At 39.6% G+C, this 24,648-nt stretch overlaps 1 pseudogene; it reads right to left on the bottom strand.

The window, feature by feature from the left end:
• Positions 1-8,820: 8,820 nt before the first annotated feature.
• The window catches only part of LOC100340022 (26S proteasome regulatory subunit 4-like), a 54,303-nt pseudogene continuing 38,475 nt past the window's right edge, over positions 8,821-24,648 (bottom strand).

Below are 24,648 nucleotides of genomic sequence, written 5' to 3'. Positions count from 1 at the left end.
TCTTAGTTGAAGGGCTTTGACCTGAATGATATTGGGGAAATGGAGAAGAGGCCATATATCTCAATGCGGTAAGTCGTTAGGTTTCTAAATGGACTTAGGGTTTTTCCACTTTTATTATTAGCAAATCACATGGTAGGTCACAGATTTATTTAATTTACAGGGACCCTGTGACCAGCTGGCAATTGCCACAGTTTTCTTCAGGTAAAAATATTATGACTATCATTACATCTCCTGAATTTTGAGAAATTGTAAACTCCTTGTCTTTAATAGTTAAATGCTGCTATTGACTTCTACCACAACAGGATCCTATTATTTCCAGTGACATTATGGAACTCATTTCCACTGCAATATCTACTGTTCCCAAGTTTATCCACTACAGTGCTGAGAATATACTTATAATGAACTTGTGCCAATATCCCCATTTCCCTGGACTTTTGGATTCTTTCTTCTACTGTGGCGGTTCTTAGGCATCAATGTGCATCCGAACCACCTGGATAGTTTGCTAAAACATACGTGACGGAGGACTTTTCCTAGAATTTCTGGCTAAGTAGTTCTAGGGTGGTACCCAAGAATTCACAATTATAACAAGTTCCCAGATTAGGCTGATTATTCTTAAAAAGGGACTACTTTTTGAGAACCATCACTCTAGTATATGCCAGGGAAATACTACCATTTTTACCTCACTGTAGGCCATTGCTGAATCCAGAATTCATTTGGGCAACATAGTACAATGTTAATGTTACTCTCAAGATATTAGCCAGAATATCAAATATTGAATCCTAAGTGAATATATCAAATGCAATGCATTCAACCCATTGAATCTTCACCCCACTCTCTACACTCAATTATGGGCTTTGGCGCAATAAAAGGTGATGATTCACAAACACGAACAGTTTGAGTTTGTGAAACAATCAGTCCTGAAGCTACAACTAAAAGTGTTTTATGCAAAGAGGCTGCCTCTACTGACAAGAGAGATTAAGGGACACAGTCCAAACTCCTTTCACAGAAGGAACATCAGGAGTATAAATACTCTGGGCACTCCTTGCTCCCTCTGTCTTATTTTTTCCAGGGTTCTCTTTTTCTAAATTCATTGGAAGCCACAGCACTGGAGACTACTGATGAAACCCATAACAGCATCTCAGGGAGATGTGGAGAGTGGAGCTGGTTGGACAAATAGATATTGAGCACAGATATCCATGTATTGGTGATCAGTCTACTCCTGTGGAAACTTGAGCCATAATTGGTCTTCTGCAGTCTGCTCTGAAGTCTTATCCATCTTGTTTCCAACATCATGAATCCTACTTGACACATCACCAGTTCACAACTTGACTGATTGTGTAAATCAATCAAATTCCTAGCTGCTTAATGTTGTTCCCTGGGGTTGGTAGTCATTAGCACTATTCAATATGTGTTTATGGCTCTTCTGAGCACATGATAAGATTGCACTTGTGTACCTCCTTCGAGTTTGGTGTCACTATGTCTTCAGACTAACGCAGATGCTCTCATCTGCATTCAAAAGTTTCCATAAACAAGAGTAGGGGCTGGCACTGTGTTCTAGCAGATTCTCTCTCTCCCCGTTGCTCCTCCCTATCTCTGTAACTCTGACTTCAAATCAATAAACAAATCTTTTTTTCAAAGAGTTAATAATAATCTCAACATTTATGTATAGAAAAATTATTTGTACGTCTACTTTGAGTGCTTATTTTATTTGTCAAAAAGATTTCTTAAAAATTAGATTTAAGAAAGAACCAAGAAAATTAATGATGGCGATGGAGACTGAAAAGAATTTAAGCCTCTTAAATTTTCAAAAGAAAACTAGGCTAACTAGGAGCATTAAAAATATGTTCGAGGGGGCCGGTGCTGTGGTGCAGCGGGTTAACGCCCTGGCCTGAAGTGCCGGCATCCCATACGGGCACCAGTTCTAGTCCCGGCTGTTCCTCTTCCCATCCAGCTCTCTCATATGGCCTGGAAAAGCAGTAGAAGATGGCCCAAATCCTTGGGCCTCTGCACCAGATTGGGAGACCTGGAAGAAGCTCCTGGCTCCTGGCTTTGGATCGGCACAGCTTCAGCCGTTGCGGCCAACTGGGGAGTGAACCAGCGGATAGAACACCTCTCTCTCTCTGCCTCTCCCCTCTCTGTATAACTCTGACTTTTTTTTTTGGACAGGCAGAGTGGACAGTGAGAGGGAGAGACAGAGAGAAAGGTCTTCCTTTGCCGTTGGTTCACCCTCCAATGGCCGCCGCGGCCGGCGCGCTGCGGCCGGCACACCGCGCTGATCTGATGGCAGGAGCCAGGAGCCAGGTGCTTTTCCTGGTCTCCCATGGGGTGCAGGGCCCAAGCACTTGGGCCATCCTCCACTGCACTCCCTGGACACAGCAGAGAGCTGGCCTGGAAGAGGGGCAACCAGGACAGAATCCGGCGCCCCGACCGGGACTAGAACCCGGTGTGCCGGCGCCGCTAGGCGGAGGATTAGCCTAGTGAGCCGCGGCGCCGGCCCCTGACTTTCAAATAAATAAATAAATCTTTAAAAAATATATATATATTTAAGATGATAGTTGAAACTATAAAATTTAAAACTCTGAGTTACAATAAAAACTGCAACATTTACAAAAGAAAGGAAAACTAAATTTTAACATAGGTATACAATAAAATAGTATAAACAATTTCATATTTTGCCTAGAAAGTTTTCCATAGAAATGGTAACCATCAGTGAGTAGGAAAAGCTGATTAGGGAATGGAATACAAAGCACAATTATTTTGTTATGTTTTATTTCTTAAACAATGTGATGGGTATAGGAGTATTTATGTCATATCATTTTACCTAACTTTTAAAATATTTAGCATATTACATAATAATAAACAAGACCTGCAATTATGAAAATCTCTGTCTCATTTATCATTATGTCTTTATTAACTGTTGAACAAAATTTTTGATATTTTGCTGATTAGCAAAGTAACTGCTGCTGGTATTGATGCTTCTAATAAGCTTTTGAATAAATATGAATCCAACCATATTGGGCTTTTGTTCTGAGTTGTGGTTATAGCTATCTTTTCCTTGTGCACAAGACACACTGTGCTATCAACCATCCAACTCATATTTATGCATATTTATAAAACATTTTTATAAAACTAACCTTGATATAGTCAGATCATAGTTAATTGTGACACAATCAATATGAGACTTAAAAATGCTTAGTGATACCAAATATACCTTTTAAGACATTCTTTATGTATCATTACCTAACCTTATTTCAAGCATTTAATTTAAAGAAATATTTTTCAAAATGTGATGGTAAGATTGAATGTATCATAATCACATGAGGTGCTTGTTAAAAATAGATTTTGGTGCAGTCGGTTAAACCTCTGCCTGCAATGCCACATCCCATAATGGAGTGCTGTGTTCTCAAGCCCCAACTTCACTCGTGATTCCGGCTTTCCTTTTAGTGTTCACCCTGGGAAGCAGTAGGTCGTTGCTCAAGTACTTGGATCCTTGCCACTCTTGTGGGAGACTTAGATTGAGTTCCTGATTCTTAGGTCCAACCTGGTGCAGCCTTGACTGTTGTGGAAATCTGGGGAGTGAATTAGTACATAGAAGTACTCTCTGTCTTTCTTTCTATGTCTTTGCCTTTCAAATAGATAAAAATAATTGAAAATTAAAATTAATAGACTTTGGAGGTGCATGCTAGACTTTCTGGATTAAACTGTATATGTATATGTCAGAGATTATTCATTCTTAACAAAGTTTTAGGCCAAATCTTGAAGACAGATTCTAGTTGAGAACTGGTTTGTGAAATGAAATGGAAACTAGTGGTAATGTTTGTTACATATTGGGGTTTTCGCATGAGAGTTACTGAAGCAACATGTTAATAAAATTGAACTTAACTAGGAAGAACACTCATTCATTACAGACTGGTATATAGTGTACATGTCAGATATTGTTATGAACTAGGAATAGAATGGTTATCATGACATGATCCTAATATAATGTAAATCGTTAGTTATAATAAACTATGATTAGTGAATTTATAGTGATAAACCCAGAGTAGGGACACCTAACCCAGCGACAGGAATTCAATAATGACTTTCTGGAAGTGGTGATACTTGAGCTGAATCATAAAGGATAGGTAGAAGCTGTCTCAGCAAAGGGAGAGAGTTATATGATATACACATTCTGAGAACAGGACATGAATGGAACATGTTGAGGCGTACTTATGGAAGAATGAAGCTTAAATCCTGGAAAGTTATGGGCAATTTTCCAACAGTTTTTGCTCTCTAACCTCTCCTTTAAAACTGCCACCTTTTTTCCTACTTTTTTTCCCACCTTTTTGCTACTCTTAGACTGAATTTTTAAAACTAATATCTTGGACACTGGCCATCTCCAGGGAGAGATTTGACACCTCATTCACGGTTTTCCCACTCATTTCTTCCCCATTATCCTTAGAAAATGTGTTCTCAGAAAATTCAAAATCATGGTGATGATTCGGCTACCAATCTAGCCTTCATTTCTGATGTCTGTGTCATACTCCACCAAATAGTCTCACAATACTCTTATAATTCCCTTTCATGACATCATCCTAGACCTTGTAAATATATGGAAGAATGCAAACACCGAATTCTTGAATTCTGAAACTGCTCTCTCTTACCACATTCTCATATCTTTCCAGTTCTTCCACTCTTGTTTCCAACTATTTGACCTTCCCTATCTGCCTGTGGTCCCTTCCAATTTTCTCAGTCTATCATGTCCTTCCAGACTGCTCTACCTTCTTATTCTAGCTGAGATAATTTGTCAGCTAAGCACAAAGCCCCTCAATTAGTGTTTTTATTCACCTAAGAATTTATCTGTTTTCAAAAAGACTTGCTTTTGTCATAACTGTTATATGAATATGACATAGTTTATATCTTGAAGGAGTTGAGTCTCATTTTAATAGACATATATGTAAATAGGTTGATACAACATATCAAGGTAAATTGTTTCTGCTGTTGACTAGATGCTGATGTCAGTCAGTTTTATAAGTCCAGCTATTATCTCTCTACTGTGCCTTGGACAACATTTTCAAGCTGCTGTTGTTTAACTCAATTTTTGCGTTCTCAGGGTCTTCTAATTCAAAATTCCCCAACTGAACTTATGTCCCTACGTAATGTTTTGTAGTTCTCAACTTGATGAGGTCTAGCTGAACAGCCATTAGTTGCCTTAACTTGGCTTTCTAAAAGTCTTTAAAGTTAATGAATTACCTCTGAAAATTTCATTAACTTTTATGAGCTAAACACACTTATATCTCATAGGGCTGTCGAAAGGAATAAATGGGTTAAAATATCTGTAAGGATCTTGAAACAATGCCTTATATATAGCAAGTACTACATAACTTATTATTTTAAAATGTTACTTTTAGATAATCAGATATTTTCATTTTTTTGACCAAGTCATTATTTAGGAGTGCACCATGTTTGGTTTTAAACAATTGCTCTCTCCCAATATTACTAATTTTATTTTTTTCTTATCAGAAGCCTGAGACATTTCTGTATTGCTAATTTCATGCAACATAGTTTAATAATTGTCAATTTTGTATGCAGAGATTCTTGAAAAGATGATATAATTTTAGTTAATGAGTTATACAATTTGAGCACAACTAATTCTATTTTAATAATTTAATTTTATTCGCTCTGTACTTTTTTTTTTTGACAGGCAGAGTGGACAGTGAGAGGGAGAGACAGAGAGAAAGGTCTTCCTTTGCCATTGGTTCACCCTCCAATAGCCGCCGCAGCCGGTGCGCTGCGGCCGGCGCACCACGCTGATCTGATGGCAGGAGCCAGGTGCTTCTCCTGGTCTCCTATGGGGTGCAGGGCCCAAGTACTTGGGCCATCCTCCACTGCACTCCCTGGCCACAGCAGAGAGCTGGCCTGGAAGAGGGGCAACCAGGACAGAATCCGGCGCCCCGACCGGGACTAGAACCCGGTGTGCCGGCGCCGCAAGGCGGAGGATTAGCCTATTGAGCCGTGGCGCCGGCCGCTCTGTACTTTTTTTAAAGATTTATTTATTCATTTATTTGAAGGTCAGAGTTACACAGAGAGAGGAGAGGCAGAGAAAGAGAAAGAGAGAGGTCTTCCATCCAATGATTCACTCCCCAGATGGCTGCAACGGCTGGAGCTGTGCCCATCCGAAGCCAGGAGCCAGGAGCTTCTTCCGGGGGGTCTCGCACTCAGGTGCAGGGGCCCAAGGACCCGGGCCATCTTCTAATGCTTTCCCAGACCATGGCAGAGAGTTGGATTGGGAGTGGAGCAGCCAGGTCTCGAACCGGCGCCCATATGGGATGTTGGCACCTCAGGCCTGGGCATTAATCCACTGTGCCTCAACACTCACCGCCCCCCATACTTTAAAAATTTTATTTCATGTTATTTTTTATATATTGATGAGTTAAACATATCATACTACAATTTTGTTTCTCTAATTTTATTTTACTTTCTAATAGTTTCAAAAGACTTGTGCTTCATGTATTTTTGTATTTCTTTATCATTTAGCTCAAAGCATATGACCTATTATTTTCATTTCTACTTCAGTTAGATATATTAACATGATTAGATGTATGAAAGCAATTTGTTGGGATAATCATTATAGTTTGCTGCAAGGTTAAATTATAGTGTGTTCATTTATGTATTTTTGTATTTGTATATGGGCACTCAGTGCATCTGTAGGACTGTAATCTGTTTTTTTGTTATGTGCAAGCTGGGTCAAGTGTTTGCTCTGGGAGGACACCTGCATTACATGCTTTCCATTTGCTCCCCTTCTGCAAAAGTCAGTTGACTCTCACACTTTAAATTTCTCTCACTTCTCTTTCTTTTGACTGACTCCATCTGTAAATTTAATTACATCTGTGTTGTCTCTTTTGCCAAATATCAGCATATTCATTTTTCTGGAAATAGTGCATTGATATCTTTGGGGATCATCCTACCTTATCAGATTATTTTAAATAAACTAACAAGTGGAGGAATAGGCTGGTGTATTTACTTTCTGGTAGCTGATTTTTCTATTTTTCCTGAGGTTTTAATTGTAATCAGTGGAGGTCATAGACCAGAGTTGACTTACTGTATCCTGGAAAGCACTAGATGTCCTGGTGGTTAGTTTCTTATTTTTTAATTTTTAAAGTTTTTGATTAACATGTAATACTGTACATCTTATGGGGTATAACACAATGTTTTAATACATGTATTAGTATAAACTGATCAAATCATGTAATTAGCATTTCTGGTTTCTTTGTGTTTAGATCCTACATGCTCTTCTCTTATAGTTCTTCATACAGTTCATAATAAATTATTGTTAACTACAATTGCCTTACTGTGCTGTGTAACACTAGAATTTACTACTTTTATCTCATGTTGGTACCTGTTATCCAACATCCCTCTACCTCTTCTCTCCACACCCTTCCTGGCCTCTGGTAACGAGTATTCCAATTAAGTTTTTTAAAAAGTGTTTACTGAATGCCTCCAATGCACTTGGCATTATGATGTACAAGGCAAAAATATGGAATGTTGTTATTGACCTTAAAGAAATGATAGAGTTTTCAGCAAAGAATAAAAGCTCATTAAATTTTGAGATTCAGGAAATCTGGGCTTTTACCCTTTTATAAAGAATGAGTTTTCTGAAACATGGCTTGATTCTATTGTCCTGTAGCTGTAGCTCATTAACAGGAGTTCATCAGAATGAGAACAATGTGACTCCCGAAATATCAGCATATTCAGAAAGAGTTAATATTTCTGACTGACCTTAAAAATCTGTACCAATTAGAACAATATCAAAGTCACTTGCAAACTGCTACTATCGAAATAGCCTTATTTCAGCATTTCCAAAAGGTTATTTGTGTGAGTCTGAGAGTGAACATTGAGGAAAGAATGAGATCTAAAAGAAAGACAGCACACATACAAAATAATTTTTATAAATATATGTGAGCATACTTCAAAAAGTTTGTGGAAAAGTGTAATTAAAAAAATAAGCATTTTGGTTTAAAGATGTTCAAATCCATGCGTATGAGCAGATTTCCAAAATTTAACAGCAAATGTGTATTATGAAAAATCTATGCATGGATTTGAAAATTGCCCAAAATATACTTACAGATTAACTATATTTTTCTACATGAGTTTTGAAGTACCCACAAGGAAAATGGAATAAAAGAGAAAGAATTATGTGGACATAAAAGAATGGGAAATTAAATGACCATATAAAACATTCTTCCAAGGCTGAAAATTAGTGGCTTTAGCTGTATAATAGATAAGTGTAAAGGAGACAGTGCCAGTTATTTTGATAACAGTTCACAGAAGAAATTAGTCATCTATTTTCAATATTGTAAGAGAAAACTTCCATTATTATGAATACTTCAGGAAGATTTTTCTAGTATTGTGTTCTGAGGTAATGAGGTTCCTTTTTTTAAGTATATGTGCTGCCGAAGCGTGCACGATATTACTCTTTAATATGACAAAGAGTACTATCTTTGATAGTACACTGCTAAGGACACGGTATTTGGAGATAGGTGGTCTGCATTTGAATTGATTCCAAATTCTCTGTGAACACTTTGCAAGTTACTTAATAGCTCAGTGCCTCGGTTTCCCAATTTGTAGAATGAGGTTAAAAATACTACCTGTCTCATCACATTGTGAAGATTGAGTTTTTATATGTAAATTTTTTTAGAATATTCCCTGCTATATAGTGAAAACAACGTAAGGTTTTTCTTTTTTTATGGTAAAGAGCACACTTTTTTGGGATACAGCGTGAGCAGTGACCAAAGGACATCTCGCACTCAAAAAGATACATAGGATGTTTGCTCATCAAAATCAACTGGAACATGGGTTCCTCCTGGAAGCTTCCCCGTCTGCACCTCCATCAGGGGTAGGGAAAACTCCAGCCATTATCCTAAAGGCAGCTCTGGTCCACTGGAACGCCTCAGGGGTGCCTTCTTGTTTTTTATAAAGAAATTCTCTTTAGATTTTATGAAGTCTTCATTTGTTACTTTCATTCCGTGTTCTCTCAAGGCCATCAGACCAGCTTCTGTACAGATTGCCTTGATGTCAGCCCTGGAGAGGTCATCGTTCGCCATTATCAAGTTGTCCAGTGTTAACGTCAACGGCCAGCGTCATCCTGCTCCTGTGAATCTGAAAGATGCGCTTCTTAGTCTTTTCGTCACGCAGCAGGAACTCCATCTTCCTCTCAATGTGCCCTGGTCTGGTAAGTGCTGGATCCAAGGTTTCTATTTGGTTTGTGGTCATAATAACTTTCATGTCTCCTCTTGAATAAAATCCGTCCAGTTCATTCAACATTTCCAGCAATGTTTGACTTTCTCACTGTCAGAATTTGAGTCATATATTTTCCCCCAACAGCATCAATATCATCAGTAAACACAATGGATGGTGCATGTTCTTCAGCAACGTGAAACAATTCCTGTAGGAGCTTGGGTTTGTTTTGCCACTGCTTTGGTCAACAAAGTTTTGACCCTCCTGAGGGGCTTTAACCCCAGCTCTTCGTAATATTCTGGGTGGGTGAGAGGAAGCTCCACAGATTCCTTAATTTCCTGCATTTGGTTGTCCAGTTGTCTAATATCAGCATAGGTCTCCTGAGGGGCCTTTTCCACTTTCATCACTGAGACCAGAGGATCTGTGTCATCCATCAGCATTCTTATCATAGCATGCACCTTGTGGTTGAGCCGGACCAAGCAGCCTGGTTCCAGCAGATCCTTGCCCACAAAGGAAAGGATGCTGACTTAGTGTTCTGACCCCACAGATGTCAACATGATGACGTGGTTGTCATCGATGTTCTGCAGGGTTCCTACTGACATTGAGGTCCCTATTAGGTCATCCACTCCACCTTTGCTCTTTCCTCTTTCTGCTTTTCTTCTAATGATTTCATTTGTTCCTGGTTTCTAATGAATTATTCCTCCATGAGAAGATAGTCTTTAATAATTGTAGCCAGCACTGAGTGTGAGGTGTCACCAGAGCCAGTTTGATGGCAGCATCTGGTCTCTTTGTTTTCTTCTTCTTTCTCCCCACTCTGGATGGCACAGGAGGTTAATATCTCTTTTTCTTGTCCTCATACTTCTTCTTCCCACCTCTAGGACCATGACCATCACTCTGAATTTGACCTACCTTGACTCAGCCACTCAAGCCACTGCTGTCAGAGTCACAATGTAAGGTATTATTACTGCAACCAAGTATCATAACAAGCAGGAGGTTAAGTCAGTTTATGTTTCTTTAGCATGCAGGCAAAATGCCTAGTAATCTCAATTTAGGAGACAATGTAAGGCAGCAGGAACTATCTTTGTATTTTTAGTCATGACCTTTGAGTATATGTGTGTGTATGTGTATGTGTGTGTGTGTGTGTGTGTGTGTGAGAGAGAGAGAGAGAGAGAGAGAGAGAGAGAGATACAATTAATAGACTGAGAGATTTTTACCAAGGTCTACTGAAAGATAAATTTCATAAAAATAAGGCCAGCACGGCGGCTCACTAGGCTAATCCTCCACCTGCGGCGCCGGCACCCCAGGTTCTAGTCCCAGTTGGGCGCCAGATTCTGTCCCGGTTGCTCCTCTGCCGGTCCAGCTCTCTGCTGTGGCCTGGGAAGGCAGTGGAGGATGGCCCAGGTGCTTGGGACCTGCATCCCATGGGAGACCCACATGGGAAGAAGCACCTGGCTCCTGGCTTTGGATTGGCGCAGCGCCAGCCATAGCAGCCATAGCAGCCATAGTAGCCATAGCAGCCATAGCAGCCATCTGGGGGGTGAACCAACGGAAGGAAGACCTTTCTCTCTGTCTCTCTCTCACTGTATAACTCTATCTGTCAAAAAAAAATTTATGAAAATAAGGATTTTGAGTTTTGTTCATTTTGTTTTGTTATTCAGTGTAGCAGGAGCTCTAAAAACAATGCCTGACACACAGTAGATAGCCACTAAATACCTGTTGAATTAATCAATGTTACAAGCAATTCTTAGTACTATCCCAATGCCACACACCCCAGAAAAATAATATTAAATAATTCTTTTGACATTGTGGTTGAGAAACAGTAGATGAAACTTACTTAAATGAGTGAAAATAATGAATTAATAACATTTGCCCATCAACCTAAAAATCTATCCTACCCAAAGCCTTCCTGTTGTCCTTTGATATTCCAGATAGGCCATACATTCTAATATTTGGCTACTTCTCTAGGTGATGTGAATGGTGCTCTAATTTAATTAACTGAAAGAAATAAAACGGAAATTATGCAGATATCTGCCCATTGAACACAATCAGGCCTTGAATTCATAATTCCTGTATTTTTACCTAAGTATTTTTCAGAACTTGGGCATGGATCAGAATTTCCTGTAGGCCATGTTAAAATATAAATTGTTGCACTTTAGTGGGTCTTGAGTGGAGCCTGATAATTTGCATTTTTAACAAATTTCAGGGGCTTTTGCTGCTCTCATACAGAGATTCCTAAGGAGTCACTAATCTAACAGAAAAGTTTGGTGCCAGCATACACCAGGTACTGACTTGTTTGTTGAAGATACAGTGGTAAACAACAATAAATTATATGTCCTCATGGAGCTTTAATATACTAAGGGATATAGACAAACACACAGTGTCAGGTAAGAAACATGCTATGAAGGGGGAAAAAGGATAAGGGCTTAAAAAATGTGTGGGGATGTTTTTGTAGACAGGGTAGTCAGGGAAGATCTTTGAATTGAGTAGCATCTAAGTAAACTGAATGAATGAAATTCCTTAAACCACTCCAGAATTAATCAATTTTTTTAACTTTTATTTAATAAATATAAATTTCCAAAGTACAGCTTTTGGATTACAGTAGCTTGTCCCCCCCATAACTTCCCTCTCACCCGCAACCCTCCATCTCCCGCTCCCCCTCCCATTCCATTCACATCAAGATTCATTTTCAATTCTCTTTATATACAGAAGATCAATTTAGTATATATTAAGTAAAGATTTCAACAGTTTGCACCCACACAGAAACACAAAGTGTAAAGTACTGTTTGAGTACTAGTTATAGCAGCAGATTTAATCAATTTTTTTATTATTCTAATATCACATTTCATAAATTGATGTCCATTTCAAAAATATAATTTGAATTCTTATGTGATAATTAACAGATGAAATACTATACATTTTATCTGTTCAAAGCAAAGGAAAACACATTTCCTCTATATATTTAAGATATAAATTAGATCAGTTATTTGTTCTCTGCTCCTGTATGTGGTGGCAATAATAGTTTTTATTGTATATAAATGAATGGATTCTAATAGGGTCAGACATGAGCTGCACAACAAAACCAGGATATTTTAGGCATCTCCTGAATAGTTTAGGAGACTCAAAAACATCAGCTTTCCTCAAATTGTTCCTCAACATTCTTGGCAAAGGGAGACTCCTGGATTCTCCAAAGGGGTGAATGGACTCTGGTCCACTATACTGTGTTGAAATGTCATTTTCCCCTGGCCCCAAGATGGCTCTCTATACCTAGATGTTTCTTCTTTGTGCCTCAGTTTTATTGATTATTTGAGTCAGCCCTCATTTATGATTTCTCAATCATGTGGTGTGCAATCCACTGCTTCAGTTCTACCTTCTTAAAATAAGCATAGGTAAATATGTGTGATTTACTAAGTATGCCACTGAGAAACATTTGTGTACGTCACAAGGGGCAGGATTCCACTCTGTTGTCCTGTATAAGTTATTTATTTCTTTTTTAAAAAGATTTATTTATTTGTTTATTTGAAAATCAGAGTTACACAGAGAGAGGAGAGGCAGAGAGAGATAAAGAGAGAGGTCTTCCATCTGATGGTTCACTCCCCAATTGGCCGCAACAGCCGGAGCTGCGCTGATCTGAAGCCAGGAGCCAGGAACTTCTTCCAGGTCTCCCACGCAGGTGCAGGGGCAGAAGGACTTGGGCCATCTTCTACTGCTTTCCCAGCCCATTGCAGAGAGCTGGATCAGAAGAGGAGCAGCCAGGACTAGAACTGGCACCCATATGGGATGCCGGCACTGCAGGAGGCAGCTTTACCCATTACGCCACAGCGCCAGCCCCATAAGTTATTTATTTCATCTAAGCCTATTCTTAAGTTTCAGAAATGAAGGTAAAGAGCTAGAAGATATTCTTTAAAATATACAGTTTCTTTGAGTAAGAGGATCCATGTATTTACTTATCTTCCCACAATCTGTATTGTGATTTGCTTCTGGATTGAACAATCTGCATGTAGGAATCAACCACATCTACACATAGACAAGGTAAGAGTGAACATTTTGATAGTTTTTCTCCACAGTCCTTTTCCCAAATGTCATCTTTTATCTTGATAAAAATAGGGGACCTTAATGAATTATCCAATACAAGCTCTGTTCCACGAATCTGCCCATCTAACATGCTTTTCTTTAGACCATTTCCTTTTATCATCAACCTACAGCCTTTTCTTTAGCTTTCTTCCCTTCTTGCCTTACCCAGTATTCACATGCAAGCAAATGTGCCTTTTCTCTGTTGGACTCCAGCTTTGTCTAGATTTCTCTTATATTTTCTGTTACTGAGACATTTGTTTTTTGCTCATTATACCATACAAATCCAAAAAAAAAAATCTTGCCTCGGTTGTTATTTGTCAGTGTTCTGCTTAGCTTACCAATTATTTCCTTATTTTTATGACTGATATTTTAAAATGCAACTATCTGGAGTGTTAAGATCCATATCAAGCAGTTTTTTAAACCATGTAATCATTTGAAAGAGAAATCCATTTGTCTTCTTATGTAGCTAACAAAAAGAAAAACATGTTTAAAAATAACTTCTAAAAGGTACTTGTTAGAACTAGTTGTTAGGTGCAATTGACTGAGACTTAAAATTCATTATTTTTCATTCTGGCTATTTCTTACATCAGTTTTCTGAAGCTTGGTAGTAACCCTGTTTCACAATTTTTAAACAAAAAACAGTTTCCTCAATTTCCCTTAATAATCTGAATTTCAGGAATTTGTTTAATTTTCTTTGCTTTTCCTTTATAATAACACATGTGTCTAAATTCTGTCAGCTCCAAAATTTTGTGCAGTTTGACAGTTACTCAGGCCGGGAAGACATTATGCAAAAATAAGTTTTTGCCTAAATGAGAAGAGCAGTTCTGCAGGATATTTCATGAAGTTAGACAATAACTTATGTTGCGGATCAAGTATGCAGATATATGAAAATATGAGACTAAAAATTTACATTCATATGTCTTCCATGTACTTCCATATTAAGTTGTTCACTGCCTAAGTAGAGGAGACATTATATGTGTACATACAGATAAAATTAATTTAGAAAAATATGTGTTTCACATTCTAAAATACCACCTGGGAACACATGAATATAGACAGAAAAAAAGATCTTTGTTAAAGATTTTCTTAGCCGGCACTGCGGCTCACTTGGCTAATCCTCTAATCCTCTGCCTGCATCTCCGTCATTCCGGGTTCTAGTCCCGGTTGGGGTGCTGTTTCTGTCCCGGTTGCTCCTCTTCCAGTCCAGCTCTCTGCTGTGGCCTGGGAAGGCAGTGGAGGATGGCCCAAGTCCTTGGGCCCTGCACCTGCATGGGAGACCAGGAGGAAGCACCTGGCTCCTGGCTTCGGATCCACGCTGTTCGCCTGCCATAGCGGCCACTTGGGGGTGAATCAACAGAAAAGGAAGACCTTTCTCTCTGTCTCTCTCTCTAACTCTGCCTGTCAGAAAGAAAGAAAGAAAGAAAGAAAGAAAGAAAGAAAGAAGGAAGGAAGGAAGGAAGGAAGGAAAGAAAGAAAGAAAGAAAGAAAGAAAGAAAGAAAGAAAGAAAGAAAGAAAGATTGATTTTCTTGTGAGTGTTCAGCTTAGTGGTTAAGCTCATATCCCATGGAGAACCTGAGTTTGATTCCTAACTCCACCTCCTGACTCCTGCTTCTGCTAGCACAAAGGAAATGTTGAAGGCTCAAGCGTTTGGGTTTCTGTCATTCATGTGAAAGACCCGGATTGAGTTCCCAGCTCCTGGCTTTGGCCCAAGCTCAGCCCTGGCCGTTAAGAGTACTGGGGCAATGAACCAGTGGATGGGAGTTTTCTCTCTCTCAAGTAAATAAACCTTTAAAAAACAAACAAACGATTTTCTGGCCTTTTAATGGTGCCTGATGCCAGGATTACAGAATCCTTGGTTCATGCTTTTTGTTTATATGACTGAGCAAAGGACATTACTTCAATACTCCATGTGTATATAAGATACCCAGGCATATGTTGGAGGGAGTAGGGTAGGATGAGGCAAGACTACTCATGATTAAAAAGGTAGCTATCATCTAATCCAAACAATATTTTGACACAAACATTGACTAAAATTTAAGTATAAGCCAAATCTTTGCAGGATGGAATATCTTGAGTCAGGGGAGGGTGTTGTAGTGAAGCAGAGTAAGCCTCCACTTGGGGTGTCAGCTTCTACTATGCGAGTGCCTCCTTTGAGTCTTGGCTACTCCATTCTTTTGATACAGCTTCATGCTAATGGACATGGGAGGCAGCAGATGATGGTCCAAGTGCCACCATTGTGGGAGACCCAGATGGAGTTTCTAGCACTTAACTTCAGCTTGGCCTGGTACATGCTGTTCTGAACATTTGGGTTTTGGGGAGTGAACCAATGTTTATGAAAAATCAATATATCTCTGTCTCTCTCCCCCTCTCTCTGTCTCCCCTACCCCCCGACACTGATCCATTCAGGTAGATAAAAATAAATAAATCCACAATTTTAAAAATGCATTGCGTCAGGGGCTGGTGTTGTGGCATAGCCAGTAAAGCCTCTGCCTGCGACACTGGCATCCCATATAGGTGCCTGTTCGTGCCCCAGCTGCCCCACTTCCAAACCAGCAATCTGCTAATGGCCTGGGAAAAGCAGCAGAAGATTGCCCAAATGTTTGGGGCCCTGCACCCACATGGGAGACCAGGATAAAGTTCCTGGCTCCTGGCTTTGGCCTGGCCCAAATTCTGGCCATCATGGCCATCTGTGGTGTGAACAAGAGGATGGAAGTTTCTCTCTCTCTCTCTCCAACTCTTTCAAATAAATAAATAAGTCTTTTTTAAAAATGCATGAGTCACATGGGGTAGAAATCATTAATTCATTCAATTAATAATTATAGAGTACCCACTGTGCACTAATTGCTGTGTTTGGTATAGTTGATACAATTATAACCAAATTTAATCTCTGACTTCAAGGAATTTTTGGCCTGGTAGAGGAAATAGAAAAGCATATGTGGCATTAAAATATAAGATGAACAGTATAGATAGATGTCATTAGCGAAATAAAGTTGGTTATAGAATCAGAGGACAAGGGCTGGCATTGTGTCATGACAGGTAAAGCCACAGTTTGCAATGCCAACCTTCCTTTTGGGGGCCAATTTGAGTCCTGGCTGCTCTGCTTCTGATCCAGTTCCCCGCTAATGCACCTGGGAAAGCACCGGAAGATGGTCTATGTGTTTGGGCCCCTGTAACTTACATGGGAGACCTGGATGGAATTATAGGCTCCTGGCTTCAGCCTGGCCCGGCCCTGGGACATTGAAGCTATCTGGGGAATGAACCTGCAGATAGAAGATCTCTTTTTAGTCTCTCCATTTCTCTATGTGTCACTCTTCCATTCAAAAAACTGTTTTAAAAATTCAGAGGAGAATCATTTAACTCAAAATGGAGACTAAGTGGTTCATGTCTCAGCTAAGATAAAAAGCACAGATAAAATCTAAAAATTGAATAGGAGTTCCTCCATAGAAAGATGAAAGATAGAGGAGGGATTTCAATAGTAGATTTTACTAAATAAGTCTTATAAAATGGATAAAGGAACTAGCAAGTAAATGGAGGACAACACATGAAATACACACACAAATAAATAAAATTCATTTTATATTTTGTTTTCTTGGCATAATATTTTATATTGGTCTCTAACCTTCATTTCCAACCTCTACTGTAATCCTTCCAATCCTAAACTTTGTCAATGTAGACAGTATTTTCATCAGAAAACAATTCTTAAGTAGTTTTTTTTTGTTATTATGTCTTTGTGTTAATTTGAGGGGCCTGAGATTTTTAAACTATTTAAGCTCTTTGTAGCATAAACTTCTCAAAAATTAAAAAAAACTCACATTCCAAAACAGAATATTTTAGGTCATAATTGTACAACCGAAAAATATTTAAGGTATAATGTTTTGTATTTTTTAAAAAAAGAGATGTATTGGGGCTGTCATTGTGGCAAAGCAGGTTAAACCGCCTATGATGCCAGCATCCCTTATGAGCACAAGTTCAAGTCCCACCTGCTCCACTTCTGATCCAGCTCTCTGCTAATGCACCTGAGAAAACAGCAGAGGATGGCCCAAGTGCTTTGGCCTCTGCCACCATTCTCCATGCTTCCATCTCCATTCGGATGGAGTTCTAGGCCCAGCCCTGGCCATTGAGGCCATTTAGGGGTGAAACAGTGGAAGGAAGGAAGATCTCTCTCTCTCTGACTCCCTCCCCTAACCCCGTTTCTCCATCTTTGTCTGCAACCCTGTTTTTCGAATAAGAAATAAGAGCGAGATGTATTGAACAACAATGTATTTTCAGGGCTTCAGAGATTTGCATCATAAAGAGAAAAATTTGGGAAACCTGTTAGCAATGTCCTCTGCCAGCCCTATAAGTGCTTTCAATGATTTAAATATGACAATTTAGGACATATGCATAACTAATTTTTATTTCTCAAACCATATTATCACAATAATAATAAAAAATCCTGGTGAGATATCACTACCCTCAACCAGAATAGTTAAAATTAGGAAATAGAAAGTTTTGGTAAAGTTGATGTGCAATTGGAAGCTTCATTCTTTGAGAGGATAAGAAAATGGTATATTCACCATGATAAAAAATTTGGCAGTTTCATAACTTTTTTTTATTTGACAGGTAGAGTTATAGACAGTGAGAGAGAGAGAGACAGAGAGAAAGGTCTTCCTTCCATTGGTTCACCCCCCAAATGGCCGCTACGGCCAGCGCACTGCACCAATCCGAAGGCAGGAGCCAGGTGCTTCTCCTGGTCTCCCATGCGGGTGCAGGGCCCAAGCACTTGGGCCATCCTCCACTGCACTCCCTGGCCACAGCAGAGAGCTGGCCTGGAAGAAGAGCAACCAGGACTAGAACCCGGTGCCCATATGGGATGCTGGTGCCACAGGCTGAGGATTAACCAAGTGAGTCACGGCGCCAGCCTCCATTTTTTTACTTGTTAAGCACACGCCTACCATAGGATCCAGCCAAGGAAATTACACAAAACGTAAGGGAGTACATATCCATACTAAGACTATGTGAATATTCATAGCAGCACTCTTCATAACAACCATGAACTAGAAAAAGCCTGGCTGCCCATCAATAGGAAGTGGATCTGGATATACAAATTGTGTTATATCCATACACTGTGCTACCTGTCAGCAATAATGCACAACAGCATAGATGAATCTTAAAATATGCTAAATGAAAGAAGTCTGACACAAAAGACAGCATATTGTATGATCCCATTTATATGAGATTCTAGGAAACACAGAACTATAGGGATAACAATCCATGTATCAGTAGTTTCCAGAGCCTGGAGGTGAGTAGGAATTTATTACAAAAGAGTATCAGGAAACTTTTTTAGGATGATAGAAATAGTTTTGACTATTGATGTTGATTACATGGTTACACACATTTGTCAAAACTAATTGAACTGTGCATTTTAAATGGAACTTTTTATATCAAGAATTTTTACTTCATTTTTTTAAAAAAGCTCTGAAGTGTGTATTTTTTTTTACTGTCTAAAATAATCTGTAAAAATTAGAGTCTGAATCCCCAAATAATATCTTGGGAAGTTGCATGGAGTAAATGTGTGACAATTGGCCTTGTAATTAACAACCCTGCCTTCTATCCTCCTCATTCCCTAGTATTAAGAAAGCGTGGTAAGGGGCCACCATTGTGGCACAGTGGGCTGAGCTATTGCAATGCCAGCACCCCATATGAGTGCCAGTTTGACTCCCGGCTACTCAGCTTCTGACCCAGCTCCCTGCTCATTCACCTGGGAGGGAGCAGAAGACAGCTAAAGTGCTTGGGCCCTGCCACTCGTGTGGGAGGCCCAGATGGACTTCCAGCCTCCTAGCTCGGCCTGGCCCAGCCTTGTGTGTTGCAGACATTTGGGAAGTGAAGTGGTAGATGGAAGATTCTCTTTCTCTCCTTTCAAACTACTTTTCAACTAACTAAATAATTTTTTTAAAGAAAGGGTAATAAGTAGGCACCTCCAGTTTCAGGATGTTTGTTGAGCAAAGTGCAGATCTGCTGTATGCCTAATGATAGTAGGAAAGAGGGGAAAGAAACATGTAACTCTGGAATGACATGTAATTATCTGATATTAATAATATAAATGCTATAACAATTGTAGGCTGTGAAATCTGCTTAGTACATCATACTTATTATTTTTTATTTTAAAATAGAATAAAAGAGAATTGAAAGTATTAAAACATATCTCAAATAAAAAAGAGAAAGTTGTTTTATGGATCTTTTGGTTTGTATATATACTTTCGTATGCATAATGGAAATAATTGCATGTGTTGTATATGTGTATATTTAAAGAATCAAGTTACAAAACACATTTTTACTATAGATTCAGTCAAAAAAGTTTATAAGCATGGCATTTGGGCGTTCAACATAGAGGTTAAGGCATCGTTTCAGACAAATACATCTCACACTGGAGTACCTGGCTTTGAGTCCCAGCTCTACTTCTGTTTCAAGCTTCCTGCTAATGTATACCCTTGGAGGCAGCAGATGATGGCTCAAGTGCTTTGATTTCTCTCAATCACCTACATTGAGTTCAAGGCTCCTGGTTCAACCTGGCCTAGCTCTGGCTTTTTGCAGGCATCTACGGAGTGATCCAGCAGGTGGGAGATCTCTGCTTAGTGGTCTGTCTCTATAATCATTTTTAAATACATAAAATAAATATTTTTTAAAGTTTAAAAGCTTGAATTCCAGTGCTCTAAATGCAATAAATTTTTGGTATTGATGTGGTCCCTCCCAAACTTAACAACATAAAAGGTAGAGAGTCTGTGTCTCCCACATCTCAAACTTGGCCAGGTCCTAATTCTGCATGGCCATCAAATATACAGTGGGCTTCTATGAGGAAGTAGTATGACAAAAAGGACTTGATCCATCAATGCATTTGTATCCTAGTTGGATCTAGCACATAAGGGATCACTAACGGCTTTGCAGCCCTGTAGCCCTAAGATTTCCTTTTCAAACCACTGTTGGTCAGAACTCACAACTAATAAGGTTGTAAGGACTAAACTGAGGACAAATGACCAGTTACATACAGATTATGAAAGGCACTGGGGAAAAACTGTTCCTCCAGTCTTTTTTTTTTTAAAGATTTATTTATTAATTTTAAAGTCAGAGTTACACAGAGAGAGGAGAGACAGAGAGAGAGAAAGAGAGAGGTCTTCCATCCACTTGTTCACTCCCCCATTTGGCTGCAACAGCCGGAGCTGCACCGATCTGAAGCCGGGAGCCAGGAGCTTCTTCTGGGTCTCCCACGTGGGTGCAGGGGCCCAAGGACTTGGGCCATCTTCCACTGCTTTTCCACGCCATAGCAGAGAGCTGGATTGGAAGAGGAGCAGCCGGGTCTTGAACTGGCACCCATATGGGATGCCAGCGCTTCAGGCCAGGGTGTTAACCCGCTGCGCCATAGCGCCACCCTCCCCCAAGTCTTTTAGATGAAATATTTCTAGGAGGGAACAATTAAGAGTATTTGATATATAGAACTTCTATTTTAAAGGTTTTATTTATTTGAAAGTAAGAGTTACAGGAGATGGTGGGCAGAGAGAGAGAGAGAGAGAATGAGAGAGAGATTATCCATCGCTGGTTCACTCTCTAGATGAACACACGGCTAGGGATGGACCAAACCAAAGCCAGGATTCAGGAGCTTCATCCATGTCTCTCAAGAGGATGGTAGGGACCCAAACTTGGGTCACCTGCTGTTTTCCCATGCCATTAGCAGGGGGTTGGATCAGCATTGGAGCAGTCGGGTCTCAAACCAGCACCCATATGGGATGCCAGCATCACAGGCAGTAGCCTAACTTGCTACATCATGACACCAGTCCTGACACAGAACTTTTTGATTGGTAATTATTAGGATATATGACACTTCATTTTTCTAAAGGGAAGAGACCCAATGCAGCACTTGATTTCTAAGAGATAAGAGAAATGGAAAGTATGGCAACAATTTTGAAAGATGATAAGATTGTCTGAATCAAAGGTCACTTGCACATAATTTATATTTTTATTCACAGCCAGTTATAGAGGTTGTTCAATTTATTTTCTTGAAGAACTAGTGACCTTATAGACACAGCAAGTAGATATCTTTAAACAAAAGTATCTGCTTTTGATTACAATGGCTACTGGGCAAGAGTATTGTACTCATGCACCTCCATTTAACTCCTCACACAATTGTGAATCACTCTGAACATAGTCTTTATTATCATTTTTATATATCAAAACTAGCTCATTCACAGAAAAGAGGAAAAGTGATCTTCCTAATGATTAGACATTGAATTGACCCAAACTCTCTGGTGGATACCACAATTTGTATTAACACATTTCTCTCATCTCTTCCTAGAGATAAGTGAAAATAACCATTACAATAGCATTTTTGAAATTCTAGTTGAAACAAACAAACCAAAGCATTGATTGTTTCTTTATGAATATGATATCTTGCTATTGGATTGAGCTGATGCTTTTCTTCTGAATTAAAAGTATATTCTTCTAATGTGTTTTTTCTGAGTGCACCTATTTCTATATGACATCAAGATGACTGATTTCAGTGATTCCACGGGATTAAGCTACTTAACAAGGTAAATGGCAACCCATTGTCTGAAGTGTAACCTCCTATAGGGTCAGATTTTTCTTTGAATGTCCAGTGACCAATGTGTGTCTGGCACAGTGTAGGAGAGCAAGAAATGTTTTTGATTTAACTCTTTTGACTGCTTTATTCATGGAGGGAGATGAAAATAAGAGGGAATGATGACTCTTACAAAAATAATAAGTCAAGGATACATTGTTTTAGTGAAGATGGAAACTAGTCTAGGGAGACTGCTCAAGAAAAAATAAATCTTAAGCCAAAAAAAGAAAGTGGATATACATGGTTAATTTTTTTATCAGTACAAAGTGCATTATTTTTGAGAAGGCTCTAGGACATGATGTTGAAAAGGAACATGCACTTATGTTGATGTAAAGAGTGAACAAAGTAAATGCCTGGGTCATTTCACTGTTCTTCCTCTTCAGCGGGTGGCAGGCAGAGGAAGGCACTGGAGTCCAGGGCTGCTGGCAGTGACAGAAGGGACACAGGTTAATATTGCTTCTTTATTGTGGAGGCAATCATGATGTAGAATGATTCTTTCATGCTGTGTGGACAGAGCATGGGCTAAAAGAAAGGAAATGTGTGTATGCATGTGTGTATTTGCCATTAATTCAATACTACCCCCACACATTGATTTAATATTTATGCGTTATTCTTTCTCCAAAGACTCCTAAAAGCAGTTTGGTTCTTCCCTTACCTCTCCCCCAAAGACAAACAAATAGACAAACAAGAACTACAGCAACCCTTTTTCCCCATTACTACACAGTAAGTAACTATATCTGGACTTGTGCCTTTCAAGTTGTCTTGCAAAGTGATTGCTCAAAAAGATGAGTTCTCACTGTGAGGCTGCAGGCGAATGTGGTGTTGAATTCCTAATGAGAACATGCTGCAGTTCTTTTTCAGGCAAAATCTGCCCTGTATGCAGAATGAGGATCAGCACAATTTCTTGTTCCAGTTTCCTACAGAAAAGCAGTTGAGGTTCAGGGAAGAGATGCAATCAATGTTGAGGTTTTAGAAAGCAATTAACTCTTTCAAGTCTCAGAAAACCTTAAAACCTAGTGCCTGACAATAGTGAATTGCATTTCTAGAGTGCTTACCAAATGCCAGGCATGTAGTTAATTGTCCACCATAGCTAGTTTCTTTTAATCATTGTAACTGTTAGTAAGTGTTTAACCCAAAATCCAAATCTAGTTTATATCCGGGGCTTAGGGCAAGAACAAGCAACTTCTGATTCCAACAGGTCAGAGAATAACTCGGAGCTGTTTGTGGATTTATATCTCCTTTATGCACAGTGATGGTGATAAATGCTCAAAGAACAGTCATTAGCTCCAGACAGCAGAGATGCCACAGGAGATATTCTCCTATGTGTCCATGGTGGCAGTCAGACACACAAACGCACAGAGACATCTACATACATCCACACATAGCCATGTACAACCACACAGCCACATATGCATGTCTAAATACATCTGCCAGCAGCTGTATCCACCTATAGCTATATCCACCGATAGCCACATCTACCTATAACCCCTAGTTGCTTATATGGGTTTACAGAATGGTAGTGGCCTGCAACCAAGCCCTTACATCACAGGGTTGTGGGCAGCTAGCCAATCAGGTGGGCCTTTCAGTAACCAGGACACCTGTTACAATAGAAGCACAGAGAGATGGGAGCACAGAGATAAGGGGGAAGGGCCAAATGCATGAGAACTTGATAATTTCATCTTCCCAAGTTCATCTCCTCAACATCTAGGTAGTCTGATTCTAAACTCCAAGTCTATCATCCTGTTCATATTGCCACATACATAATATTAGGTTCAGAAAACTGAATTAAAATGTGACCTTTGCCAATTTCTAGCTTTATAAGTATAAACAGATAACCTTAACCCTATTTAGCTGAATTTTTTTCAGCTGCGAAAAAGGGACATTGACACCTAGATCACAGAATTGACATTAGGTTTAAGCAAAATAAACCTCACAACTAGCATTTAGTGTGATGTCTAACACCCAGTAAACCTCCACACGTGGTAGCAATTATTATAAGCAGTGGAATGCAATCATATATTTATTACACGAATCTTTACTCAACATCTGCATAAAGAATGGTGATACTTCTTTTTTTAAGATGGAGGGAGCTTGCTGCTCTAGTCTGGGAGAAGATAGTAAAAAACATGGAGAGTTCAATTTCAGGGAAGAGTTAGGGAGAAACCTGCAGAGGAAACTCCATGCAAATTAGAGGAACACTGTGGATCTATATGGAGGATGTGGATGTGCACAACTCAGGATCCCAGCAGTTGAGAGCCTCAGCACCAGCTGTGGAGAGTGAGGTGAGACCAGACTGCAACAGCTCAAGCCACTGACAATAAAGCTGCAGGAAAAGCCTGGTGTAAGCTCTTTGGATCCCTGTGGGGGACAGTGTACCTTCCAACGTAGAGGGAAAAAAAAGGGGGGCATGTTTCTCTCTCCCTGACAACCCAGCACTGGTGTCCTAGAGAGGGTGGGTGCCATTTTGGACATAAGTAACATCTGCACCAGCTCATTTCAGCATGATGAACAACCAGCCCAGAGGAGATGCTTGAGTTTGGCTGGGAGAATTGACAGGAGGGCTGGTTGCTCATGACTGTGGGAGCCCTGTGTGCTGGGACTATGAAAACACTGTTATTGCATGTGAGGGTACAGAGTATGGCTGGATTTTTGGGCAGTCACTGTGGGCAGCTCCACATGCTTGGGGCCCCCTGGTTCCCTGGTGAGGGTCATTGCTCACATGGTGGACAGCATGGATCCTTTGTGTGGTTCT

This window comes from Oryctolagus cuniculus, chromosome X, assembly GCF_964237555.1.
Source record: "Oryctolagus cuniculus chromosome X, mOryCun1.1, whole genome shotgun sequence".
Classification (NCBI taxonomy): domain Eukaryota; kingdom Metazoa; phylum Chordata; class Mammalia; order Lagomorpha; family Leporidae; genus Oryctolagus; species Oryctolagus cuniculus.
This window is presented reverse-complemented; position numbering and strand designations above follow the sequence as displayed.